A 12,538-nucleotide genomic window follows, 5' to 3' on the forward strand; every position below is an offset into this window, starting at 1 on the left:
GTTGATAAATTAATGTTCTTTTAGTAAAGGCAAAGGGACGTCTGAATAATTTAAGTCTTGAAATTTAAAATTATATTACGAATTCTTCTTTAAATATTGTTAGCTTTTAAGATTAATTTATCTTTAAGAAATCCTATAGAAAATACTAGCTTTATTTTCGTGCGCTTATGAAAAAGATTCATTAAAGGGGATAGGTTAAGTTAATAACCATCGTTCTAGGCATAATAATTGTGTTATGATCTCGTCTACATGTATTGAGATTTAAATATCACAGACTTATGGCAAAATGTGAAAATTCTGTTGATAAATTAATGTTCTTTTAGTAAAGGCAAAGGGACGACTGAATCAAGAAGTCTTGAAATTTAAAATTATATTACGAATTCTTCTTTAAATATTGTTAGCTTTTAAGATTAATTTATAATTGAGAAAACCTATAAAAAATACTTGCTTAACAGTTGTACATTTTCGTGCGCTTATGAAAAAGATTCATTAAAGGGGATAGGTTAAGTTAATAACCATCGCTCTAGGCATAATAATTGTGTTATGATATAACGATTAAATCGCATGCAAATGTAGTAATCAATTACACTCACCGACCTGATGATTGACCATCGTTTTTCGCTGGCGACTGCATTGTTCTGGACCCTCATTCGAATGGATGCAAATCAATCGGTAGATGAGCAGTTGCAAGTGTCCATCAAATATTCACTAACACGATACAATAGTCCTTCACTTTGGTCTCTCTCAATGTCTCAATACTTATTGCAGCACAAATTTATCGCGATTTATGATAAATAACACCGCGACACACTGTGTTATACGACACCGCATTATACTTGTGCGACATCGATCCATGGATCGTCCTCTCCTCCCCCGCCTTCGCAGCCGGCGTCGTAAACTTTGCTGCGTAAGGTTAGGAACAAGACATATTTCGCCGACACGAACGAAAAACTCGAGCGGCTGAAAATTTCCCTCACATTTCGCGTCGTCTCGCGATATAAACTCGATCGCGAGACTTGAGAAACTATTACAACTCACGAAAGTCCGTTAATGTTCTCTATCATCCGCTTGAAGATGTTCCTACAATAGATACACTCGCACTTCACTTCAATGTTCATCGCGCATGATGACGCGCCCGACACGAGCGACTGTTTTTTGTAGCCGATGATTGTTTACTTTAGACACTCTCAATACTTACTGCAACGCAAATATATCGCGATTTACGCATTTATAATCAATAACTCCGCGCGACACATCGCGACCGCGATACCACGATACACTATGCGACAGCTGTTGATCGCTTTCTTCTCTCCCCTCTGCCCCCCCCCTCATGGTGACGTTTCTCCCACGTAAAGTTAGGCACGCGACGCATCTCGCCTTCTCGCCGACGCGGACCAAAAACTCGAGTGACTGACAATTTTCATCGCGTCGCGTCGTCTCGCGATATAAAAAACTAGCGATCGCGAGACTTAAGAAACTTATTATTGTACAACTCACGTAAGTCCGCCAATATTCTCCGTCATCCGCTTTAAGATGTTCTTAGATAGGCTGCGTATATACAATACATATACGGTTCACTTTAATGTTACTACTGCACATGACTACACGCGCGACATCAAGTGACTGTTTTTTGTAGCTTCGCGTAATTATCCTTCTGCAAAATAAAATAATATATATATTAAAGTATTGGAGAGAAAAAGAGTATAGAACGCATGTAGCTTTAAAAAGTAAATCTAACCTTCTGATTTATCAATCAAGCGCCGACTGATATTCGATTCGACATTTGCCGAGTTTGTTTTAAAAATGAAGAGGTAACACACGCATCAATTACGAATACACCGACGACGAGCTTCACGTTACTCGTTGTGTGCAACGTATGCGTCGTGTAACAAGTGTCGAGAATGTCGTAGGTCGTAGGTAAATTATAGTATAGTATATATATTGTGTTAATTAGTGCGCGTAATCGTAATCAACCGTGATCGAGCCTTATCCGTACGAATGATTGTCTGGAGCGGAATTGAAAACAGCTGACGAACAAGAGAAGTTGGTGACCTAACCTGTCTGCTCTGAATTTGATTGTTGGAGCGCAGTGAAGCAGCCTACAAGAAAGAGGTTAGTGACGAATCGTTCTCTCTCACTCTATTTCCCTGATTGATTGGAATTTAATTAGTATCATGTTATATGACTCTGTTCTCTCCTCTCTCTCTAATTATTAAATTTGATTGTTTGGAGCGCAATGAAGCGCTACAAGAAAGAGGTTAGTGACGAATCTTTCTCTCTCACTCTTTTTCCCTGATTGATTGGAATTTAATTAGTATCATGTTATATGACTCTGTTCTCTCCTCTGTTCTCTCCTCTCTCTCTAATTATTAAATTTGATTGTTTGGAGCGCAATAAAGCGCTACAAGAAAGAGGTTAGTGACGAATCTTTCTGTCTCACTCTTTTTCCCTGATTGATTGGAATTTAATTATCATGTTATATATGACTATGTTCTCTTCACTCTCTCTAATTATTTACTTGTGTTACTTGATGAATTTATTCATGTATCATAATGATGGCATTTTAATATTATATATTATTCTTACATTTTACTTCGAATAAAAACAATAGAAACAATTGGACGATATATTGCGCAAAATTGTGCTAATCTCTATTAAAATAATTTTAAATATAATATAAATCGTGTGCAAGAGAATTTTTTATAAGCTACTTATTCAATATTATATGTGTACAGAGAGAATTTTCTCTTAGAATTTACTCTGAAAATCATGGTAATCGTGGAACAATATGGTAAAGCAAGAATTTTATGAGAATTTCTTTGATTAATATTTATCACAATAAATATAATGATATAATATGTTTGATTAATTTTACTATGCAGTTTAGTAAAATTAATCAAACATATTTGATATTTTATTGAAATAGATATCATTATATTTATTGTGATAAATATTAATCAAAGAAATTCTCATAAAATTCTTGCTTTACCATATTGTCCCACGATTACCATGATTTTCAGGGTAAATCCTAAGAGAAAATTCTCTTACAATCAATGTACAATTTATTTTTCAAAGATTACATGCGATAATTTATATATTTGCATATCGTTGCACTTTATCATGTTTAACATAATGACTCCCGTAAGCAGAATTGTTCTGTATACTATGAAAGAATCGAATAACAAGTACGAGTACGAGAGAGTATAAAGAGACATTTTGTAAGAAAAAAATATGATAAAGAGAAAAAGCAAAGTCGCGATTGAGAATTTCCCGATACATTTTACTTCGAATAAAAACAAATTGGACGATATTGCGCAAAATTGTATTAATCTCCATTAAAATAATTTTAAACATAATATAAATTGTGTGCAAGAGAATTTTTTATAAGCTACTTATTCAATATTATATGTGTACAGAGAGAATTTTCTCTTAGAACTTATTCTGAAAATCATAGTAATCGTGGAACAATATGGTAAAGCAAGAATTTTATGAGAATTTCTTTGATTAATATTTATCACAATAAATATAATGATATAATATGTTTGATTAATTTTACTATGCAGTTTAGTAAAATTAATCAAACATATTTGATATTTTATTGAAATAGATATCATTATATTTATTGTGATAAATATTAATCAAAGAAATTCTCATAAAATTCTTGCTTTATCATATTGTCCCACGATTACCATGATTTTCAGGGTAAATCCTAAGAGAAAATTCTCTTACAATCAATGTACAATTTATTTTTCAAAGATTACATGCGATAATTTATATATTTGCATATCGTTGCACTTTATCATGTTTAACATAATGACTCCCATAAGCAAAATTGTTCTGTATACTATGAAAGAATCGAATAACAAGTACGAGTACGAGAGAGTATAAAGAGACATTTTGTAAGAAAAAAATATGATAAAGAGAAAAAGCAAAGTCGCGATTGAGAATTTCCCGATACATTTTACTTCGAATAAAAACAAATTGGACGATATTGCGCAAAATTGTATTAATCTCCATTAAAATAATTTTAAACATAATATAAATTGTGTGCAAGAGAATTTTTTATAAGCTACTTATTCAATATTATATGTGTACAGAGAGAATTTTCTCTTAGAACTTATTCTGAAAATCATAGTAATCGTGGAACAATATGGTAAAGCAAGAATTTCTTTGATTAATATTTATCACAATAAATATAATGATATAATATGTTTGATTAATTTTACTATGCAGTTTAGTAAAATTAATCAAACATATTTGATATTTTATTGAAATAGATATCATTATATTTATTGTGATAAATATTAATCAAAGAAATTCTCATAAAATTCTTGCTTTACCATATTGTCCCACGATTACCATGATTTTCAGGGTAAATCCTAAGAGAAAATTCTCTTACAATCAATGTACAATTTATTTTTCAAAGATTACATGCGATAATTTATATATTTGCATATCGTTGCACTTTATCATGTTTAACATAATGACTCCCATAAGCAAAATTGTTCTGTATACTATGAAAGAATCGAGTAAAGAGTATAAAGAGAAAACATTTCGTAAGAAAAAAATGTGGTATAGAGAAAAAGCAAAGTCGCGATTGAGAATTTCCTGTACGGTCACCGATAATTCGAAGAAGATAAATGGATATTCGTGATTGGCGGTTACGGTCAAGGATTTCTTGACGTCAATAGTATAACGGTCGTTAAAGTATTTAGGTCAAAAAGTCACTATTGCACGTTCGAGCGAGCGAGTGTTCGAGCTCGACACTTCCCGGCGTCTGATTTCGCGCGCTGACATACCGCCCTTCCACATACGCCTCGAGCGAGAACGTAAATTATCCCGCCACGATCTCATTAATATCTCGTTGTTGGTTGCTTTTCGCTGAACTCGCTAATTATTTGAATTGCAAATTCGTGACATCGAGAATGAAACATCATCCCGTTACTGGGGCATTAGGCTCCACGACTCGAAAATTATACATATATGCGAAATGAACAGGATATATGTTCGTGAAAAGAAAAATATCACTCTCTGTTTATGTCACTCTATAACTGACCGCGTATTATATTGCCTGGAAATGTAAATATTTAGCTAAATAATAGGGTAACATTATCGCTACAGCTCGTTGAATTCAATTAACCTTTATAGCCTGAGAGCTTAGCGTATACCGTATACCAGTCATACAAATGAATAGCACAATTATTTTTTGTACCTCTCTTTAGTTGTAAGATTCTTCCTTAGCATATGAATATATTTTAGTAGCACATCTTAAAAAAAAAGCATAATAATGTATTTATGAAATATTGAGCAATATGTATTGAATTTACAACCATACATTGTGATTATCTATTGTCCGGAACAATCAACAATATACAACGTATACAACAGATTAGAGATTTTCAAATTAGTATAGAAATCGCGTTTATTGTTTGCATAATGTCTTCTTTTAATGTACATATATGATGTTAAACATTTTTGAAAAGCTATCATCACACACTGTAAAAAAAAATGTAATTCATTACATAAAAAAAGTAAAATTACATAAATAATAAGTGTAATATGTTTACATTTTTATTATTTATCGTGTAATTTTACACTTATTATTTATGTAATTTTACATATTTTTATGTAATACATTATATTACATTTTTTTACAGTGTAGGCTATCATTACTATTACACAATCAAATATTAAATTTAAAATAAGTAATCAAATCATCGCGCATTTGTAAAGGAAAATGCTTATAATTTTATTTAATTATTCAATGATGATATAGAATGTAGGAATTATTATGGATAATCAACAGTAATATTCGAACAAAAGATATTTTACTCGAGTACGGAAGAACCTTCAAATCTTCGAGTCTTTTATTATGAAAAGATGAAATCAATTTTCCAGTATGACGTAAGATTGGAATATAATATCCTGTCTAACTACTTATATATACACAATTTATTGTAACCCCTCGACACGAATGGAATGCAATTTTTGTTAGTGACATTAATTTTGTAATTAGAAGTTTCCTCAACGTTTTCTCTAAATTAGCAGAAAATTTATGGAATTTGAGATTCGTAAGAATCTTTATATATTTTTTTATAAGAAAAATTTTTGCTCAAATTATTTTCTCATCTTTATTGCATTTCAATTATTATTATAATATATTCAAATAAGAAACAGTTCTTCGGGACAGTCTCTTCGGTTTCAATCTCCTCTCAATTTTTTTTCTTTTAGTACATTAAATTTGCATAAAAACAATAAACAATGCAAATAAACGACTATGTAAAAGAAATTGATTTTGTTCCTATAAATATAATTCTATTTATAGAAAAGAGAATGCGCACGTTCATGTGCCAAGGGTAAAGTAAATAAATTTGCATCGCGCTCGCGCTGCTGCTGCTGCCTTCCTCCATTGCAAGGGTCATCAGAACCGGCAGCCTTCTTCTTTTTTTCTCCTCTTTTTCTTCCTCTTCTTTCTTCTTCTTCTTCCAACCCTTGGTAGTCTTCGTGTCGTCACGGACGTTCGTGTCGGCCCGTAGCGCGCGAAGCGCAGGTTACATAATTATTCCGGCCGTGCCTCGTAAGCGTTTCTTGGCCAATGGGACTGTGGTTCTATGGGACAGTGTATGGTGTCCCCATAGAAGCCACGCCTCGTGACCCAGACTCCCACATAACTGTTCTCGAAACATCATCGGTAGTCGGAATGAATCGACACAACGCAAAAGGAAGAAAGTAGCATCGCGATAGTAAGGGAGAGGCAGGATAGAGAAAAAGATGCACCGTGTGGCGTCTCTACTTATATCGTGATTATGATGATAACGATACTAAATTGACGTATACGAATTCCATCATCATCGTACGGTATCAAAACGATATATTATTATCATAAATATCGGAATTTGCAATAATACACCGATACTGTAATGCAAACACAAGGAAGCTGGAATTTATACTATATACCTTATTAGACATTGCAACGGTAAATTGATATCGATATCGAACCAAGTACAAGTTACTATGCAAATCAGATTGTAGTTTTATGAGAGTTGCGGCAGAAACCTCTGTTTTTCTTGACCATTTACATCAGAGATGTATATCTATTTTGTAGTCAATAGTTATTTTTCTGCATTCTATTAAATCCTTTGTTTATATATGATGCAAATTTTTTTATATTATATTTTTTTCTAAGATTAATTCAAGTTGTTATAATATTATTTAATTAACTTACATTCTATAATTACGTGATTTGTTTATTTAATGATAATTATTTAAATATTTTGCTAATATTTAATCCACAAATTTAATGTATAATTCATAAGTATAAAAGTTGCAGAAATGAAAATCACATGTAATATTATAGACAAAAATATTTAATCATTATTTTAGTTTTATAATTTTATAATAAATTATTATATATTATGTCTTTGTAAAAATCTTGATGCACGATCGAAGATATATATGCTACAAATCTTGACAATAAGAAATATAATCCGGCCATCTATTTTTCGCTTGAAAAAGTGTTTCCTAAGTCATGCCAAGCATTTGAGTTCCATTGCCAAGTGGCCGATTTAATGGCACGAGGTGTGTCCATGGCAATTCAAGATTCGTGATATGCTGCCGCAATTCTGTTATCACTTCCTAAGCAACAGTTATTCCTATTGTTTGTTGTTTGGTGATACTTCTTCGACCGTGCACCTACGTGTGCAATAGAGATATCACCTTTCCGGGACAGCCGCGTCCTCTTTCTTCATTCGGCTATCGAATGATATCGCATCCGTGGGTAGCCGAAAAAATGAGAAAAATTACCGTGTAAATATAATTTTCTTTTTGCATTTTAAAAAGAAAAAAAATTAATCTTCTTATGAAAAAATTAATATGAATTATTTTGGCTATTATAATAATGACGTTTAAATATATTCTTTCTTTTACTCTAATATTAATTTAATATATTAACATGTTTAAAACATCATAAATATTCAGTGAAGAGTATTTTATCCTACCGATAATAAAAGGCACGTGGACGCCTCAGAAATGTCACAATCACGGACGAATCCTTCTGGCGCGCGCACGGCCATCCGTCAAATTAAGGGATGAAAAATTTATAAAGCCGGGAAGTTTCATCCTTCAACGTCCCATTTTCTGTCATCCACACGCGCCTTCCCTTTTCCCTTCTTCCTGTTCTCTTTGTCGCTCCTGGCTTCGCGCCGCCACGGGTCACTTCGCGTGGCTACTCAATGGAGAACGTATGGCCGGCCACTCGTGTCCAGAGGATTATCAAAGAATGCTCGGACACTGGCAGAACTTTTAGGGGGTTTTTAGTTCGCCGTCCTTTGAGCCCATTCACGACGTACTCGAGCGTGCCTACCGTAGCCTCCCGGCTCGCGCGATTCGCCCGCGGCTACATGACAGCTGGGAGAGGACATACGACGCGTCTAATTGCCAATTAAAAAGACATTTTTCGTCGCAGGCAAGCTGACCGCTTGAATGGACGGTCTCTCGTTTTCACTGTACTTTGACAACATACATCTGCATTTTGGTCAGCATAGAACCGTATTCGTAGAGTTAAATGTCCTGCTTTCATCGCGTTTGGTGTTTGCGGACCTCACTCGCTGCGGGTAGAAAAAGGATTGTGATGGAAAATTCAGAGAAAAATATACAGAAGAGATTTACTAGCATAAATCGAAATATAGTTTTACTATCGTAGATTAAAGAAAATAATTTTTTTTCACTTATGCATCGCTTTAATTTTCCTTTAATATGTAAAATAGCGATATTGTAAATCGTTAAATTAAATTATTAGTTGAAATATGCTTAATTATTACATATTTAATTAGTAAAATGGAGAGACGTGTAATGAGATAAAAATAGAATGGCGCTATACAGGGGGGAATCTCGACGTTGTCGTTGATCGAATATTACTCGTAATTATATTTTATCATGAGATACACAATCGAGAATCTTTCCACGCGATAGAATGGTCGACGTACGCGTTGCAAGCCACGTTGCATCGCGTGGGTCGTGAATTACGCGACAACTTCCGGATTCGATTCCAGTCGTCGATCTCGTGGATCAAATTCGACGGTTACCAGGAAGCGGATCGATTCGCTCCGGCGGAGATGCGTGCCGTCCTCGGCTCGAGTCGGCTCGATCGTCATCAGCGGGTCAGATAGGCGTGGATGGCGCGGCATATGGGCACAAAAGAAGCCGGAGCGGACTCTCTGCCCGAGAGAAGAATTTCTCTCTTCTCCACCCTCCTTCTCTATTCGCATCTTTTTTTTCTCATCACTTTTACCCGTCTCCTCCTACTCCCATTTTTTTCACCGGAAAACCAGTTCGAGACTAGATGCAATGCGAGATACGGGGCACCCGGAAGAAGGCCTCGCCGCTGTACAGGCTGCGGCCAAGAAGCCCGAAATTTCGTAAAAAGGGTTCGGGAAATAACAAAACGCGTGGGACCAGCTGCGCTCCTTTCCACTAGAAAGAAGACGGACCTGAGAAAGAAAGGGGTGAATGACGGACCGGCGAAAGGGGATACCTTTCGCTTTGGGAATACAAGAGAATCTTGCTCTCTCTTTTTCTTTCTTTTTTCCCGGATCGCTTCCCGATTCTCCTGTTTCTGTCAAGAGAATCGTGAGGATCCGGAGTCACGTGTCGCGTGCCATGGCACGCGAACGTCTGTAACTGCGACACGCTTCCCGTAGATGTTGTGCTTATGTCACGACGAACATCCTTGCGTATTGACAATCGATCGAATCGGTTAAAAAGAGAATTTTGGAACGGAAAACCTTACAGAGAGGATCGAGTTCTCTGATACTATATGCCCAACGGCGTCGCTTCTGCACTGCAAAGTCACGATTTACGCAGATTTACTTTTAATCTTTCCGAGTCTTCGCGTAAATCACTATTTATCGCGCCTTTCGCATAGAGCGACAACAAATCATTCGTCTTCTTACACAGATTGCAAAGTTATCAACCGTCTACCGCGTCGTAAATCTTTTCGACACACGCCGCTACGGTCCACCGGTGAAAACTCGTTTCCTCGTCCGTCAGCATTTTCGAATTAGCTGATGCGCGTAATTCCCGGGCGATAATTTTCTGGCGCACGCACGCGAACGGACCGCATCGGATAATTACGCGCACGACAGAATCTCACTGGTTAGACCTCATCGAGACGTCCAACGTCTCGTTTCCATCTGCATCTCCCGTGCGCTTAGAGCGAGCATGCGAACGTATGGTTCGTAATCGTTGTTCACGTGTCAAAGCAAAACATTCTACGTGAGCATGTGTATATCGTCATCTTTCGTCGAGGTCGAGATGCGAGAGAGATGCGCGAGTGACTGAGTTGATGCGACAAACATATTACATCATTCATAGAGGAACTTCGAGGGAACCATCTCTCCTAATAAAATTATTAAATAAAAAATAAAACAGAAAAGATAGGGAGAAGTATCTCTCATGAGAATATGTTAAGTACTTTTTTTAACGCCCGCTTAACATAGCTAATTAAACATCTTCACATGATTTATATGCGCGGAATATGGGTTAATTATCATGATTGCTTCGATGTTATATATACATGAACGCAAGAATGTTTCTCGCGTACGATTCGAGTTCGACTCTGTTCTCGCATTCGTTCGTGTGTTCGTTAGAACCCATTTGATGAAGCCTCGCATGCAGCACATTGCTGCGAAACGTGCATGCACGTCGTCGCGCGGCGAACGCGGAAGAGGAGAGGCCGCGATGCAAGTCGCTAGTCCCTTTCCAAGTAAGAGTGGGTTAAGGCCCAAGGTCCTGCTGTCGTCTCGAAGGCGATCCCCCGGATGCGAAGGATATACACGCTCGGGCTTGCACGTCCCGCGCCTCCGACCTACAGACTCGAGCCCCCGTGGGCACCTTCTACCTAACTGTACCTACATTCACGTTTGCAACGCGAACGAACGGACGTACACCGGACGCATACGATAAACCGCCACCAACAACTCTCTCTCTCTCTCTTTCTTTCTCTTTTAACCTTTCTCTCCTTCTCTCTCTTTCTTTCCTTCATTTCTCTCTTTTCCTTTTCCTTTCCCGTCCCTCTTTCTCTTTGAGTTGCGCATCTGCACACGCACGTTACCTATACCGCGACTGTTTGGTGATGCACACATATACGCCCATCAGCCATATAAAAGCCGTATATGCCGTGTGACGTATATACGTGAGAGCGCCTTTTATGTAGGTACCTACATGCGTAAAGGCCTGAACCGTGCCTTCGAGATATGGCCCGTTACTCCAGGGTGTCGCGCACTGGAGCCAGTTACCGTGTTACCGCAATTCAGGCCACAAAGTCAAAATACAGTTAGCCGTGGCCGCGTGCGAAGAGAACCGCTCGACTGCACGAAAAAATAAATCCGGCTACTTGTCTTCGTCGTCGTCATCGTCGTCGTTGATCGTTCTCTACTCGCTGTCGTGCACGAGCAACATCCGGCTGTAAACCTACTTGCATGCCGGAGATACATCCTCGTGTACGGGACGAGGATGGCTCGTCAAAACTGACCGGAGAGAGACCTGCAATCGCGACTCGAACGATCTCGCGACAAATAATCGGATGATCAAACGTACGGGATTTTCGACAATATACCGTTGCTTCGGTATATTACTCATGAGAAAATCTAGGTCTTGCCCGCAAGCTTTCTAGCACGCCTTTCGGTACTTCCTTCTTGAGAAGCGATTCTTAGGTCGAGGAGAATCTTTCTCGAGAAGTTGTTTCGAGCATCCGAATTTATCCGTTACATAAGTTACACCGTAATAGGTTGTATACGTTTGAGATGTGCATCATTTGATAGATTGAAATATATGCACCTTGCGCATTTATATACATATATATAAGAGTATTTTATTTATTAAAAATATTTAATATAAATATTATGAGAGGAAGAGAGAAAGCACGTGTTTTTACATCATATAAAATAACAAAGTATATTGACTTTCACATACATATGTAAAATAATTATTCTCATCAGTCTTACCAGTAATTTCATTACTGTTATTCAAATTATTATTTCTCATTAGGATGCAAAATGTTAATATTATAATATCTCTCGTTAGAGCACTTGTAGATATACATTAAAATAATAATACGCGATTCTGATGTTTCTTCTTCCTGCCTTTATCGCTCTCGTAACTAAGAAACTAGGTCGAGAAGTTCAATGTTTGCTTTGCAACCTTTAATAGAGCTATCAGTCTCAGCAGCCACGGATCTTGAGATCATAGATCAGTACCGTAAGTTAGAGTACGTTACCGCGAACAGTCGAGCTCGTTTCGCGTGATTCTACCATATAGTGCCGGTATTATACACACATAAATGCATTCGAAATGTATATATATATATTTAATATTCTCTGTAATAAACATACGAACAAACGAATCGTAACAGTAATTTTTATATTTATTTTTATATTTTTATATGTATTTTTATTCTATCTATCTAATCATGTATACCTAAACTGATACAAATCAAAGTAGATAATTAATCGACACGATTACCTTATATAGATTATTTGAA

General features: G+C 36.5%; 1 long non-coding RNA gene across 1 annotated transcript in view; it reads left to right on the top strand.

Moving 5' to 3' along the window:
* Positions 1–1,234: 1,234 nt before the first annotated feature.
* LOC145939572 (uncharacterized) overlaps positions 1,235–12,538 on the top strand; it is a 47,711-nt gene continuing 36,407 nt past the window's right edge. The window contains exon 1 of the long non-coding RNA XR_014425847.1: positions 1,235–2,112. This is a non-coding gene — a long non-coding RNA (uncharacterized LOC145939572). The remainder of the gene's footprint in view (positions 2,113–12,538) is intronic.

The sequence above is a fragment of the Prenolepis imparis genome, unplaced genomic scaffold (genome assembly GCF_030444845.1).
Source record: "Prenolepis imparis isolate NDT839.2.m4 unplaced genomic scaffold, iyPreImpa1.0 SCAF_8, whole genome shotgun sequence".
In the NCBI taxonomy this organism is placed as follows: domain Eukaryota; kingdom Metazoa; phylum Arthropoda; class Insecta; order Hymenoptera; family Formicidae; genus Prenolepis; species Prenolepis imparis.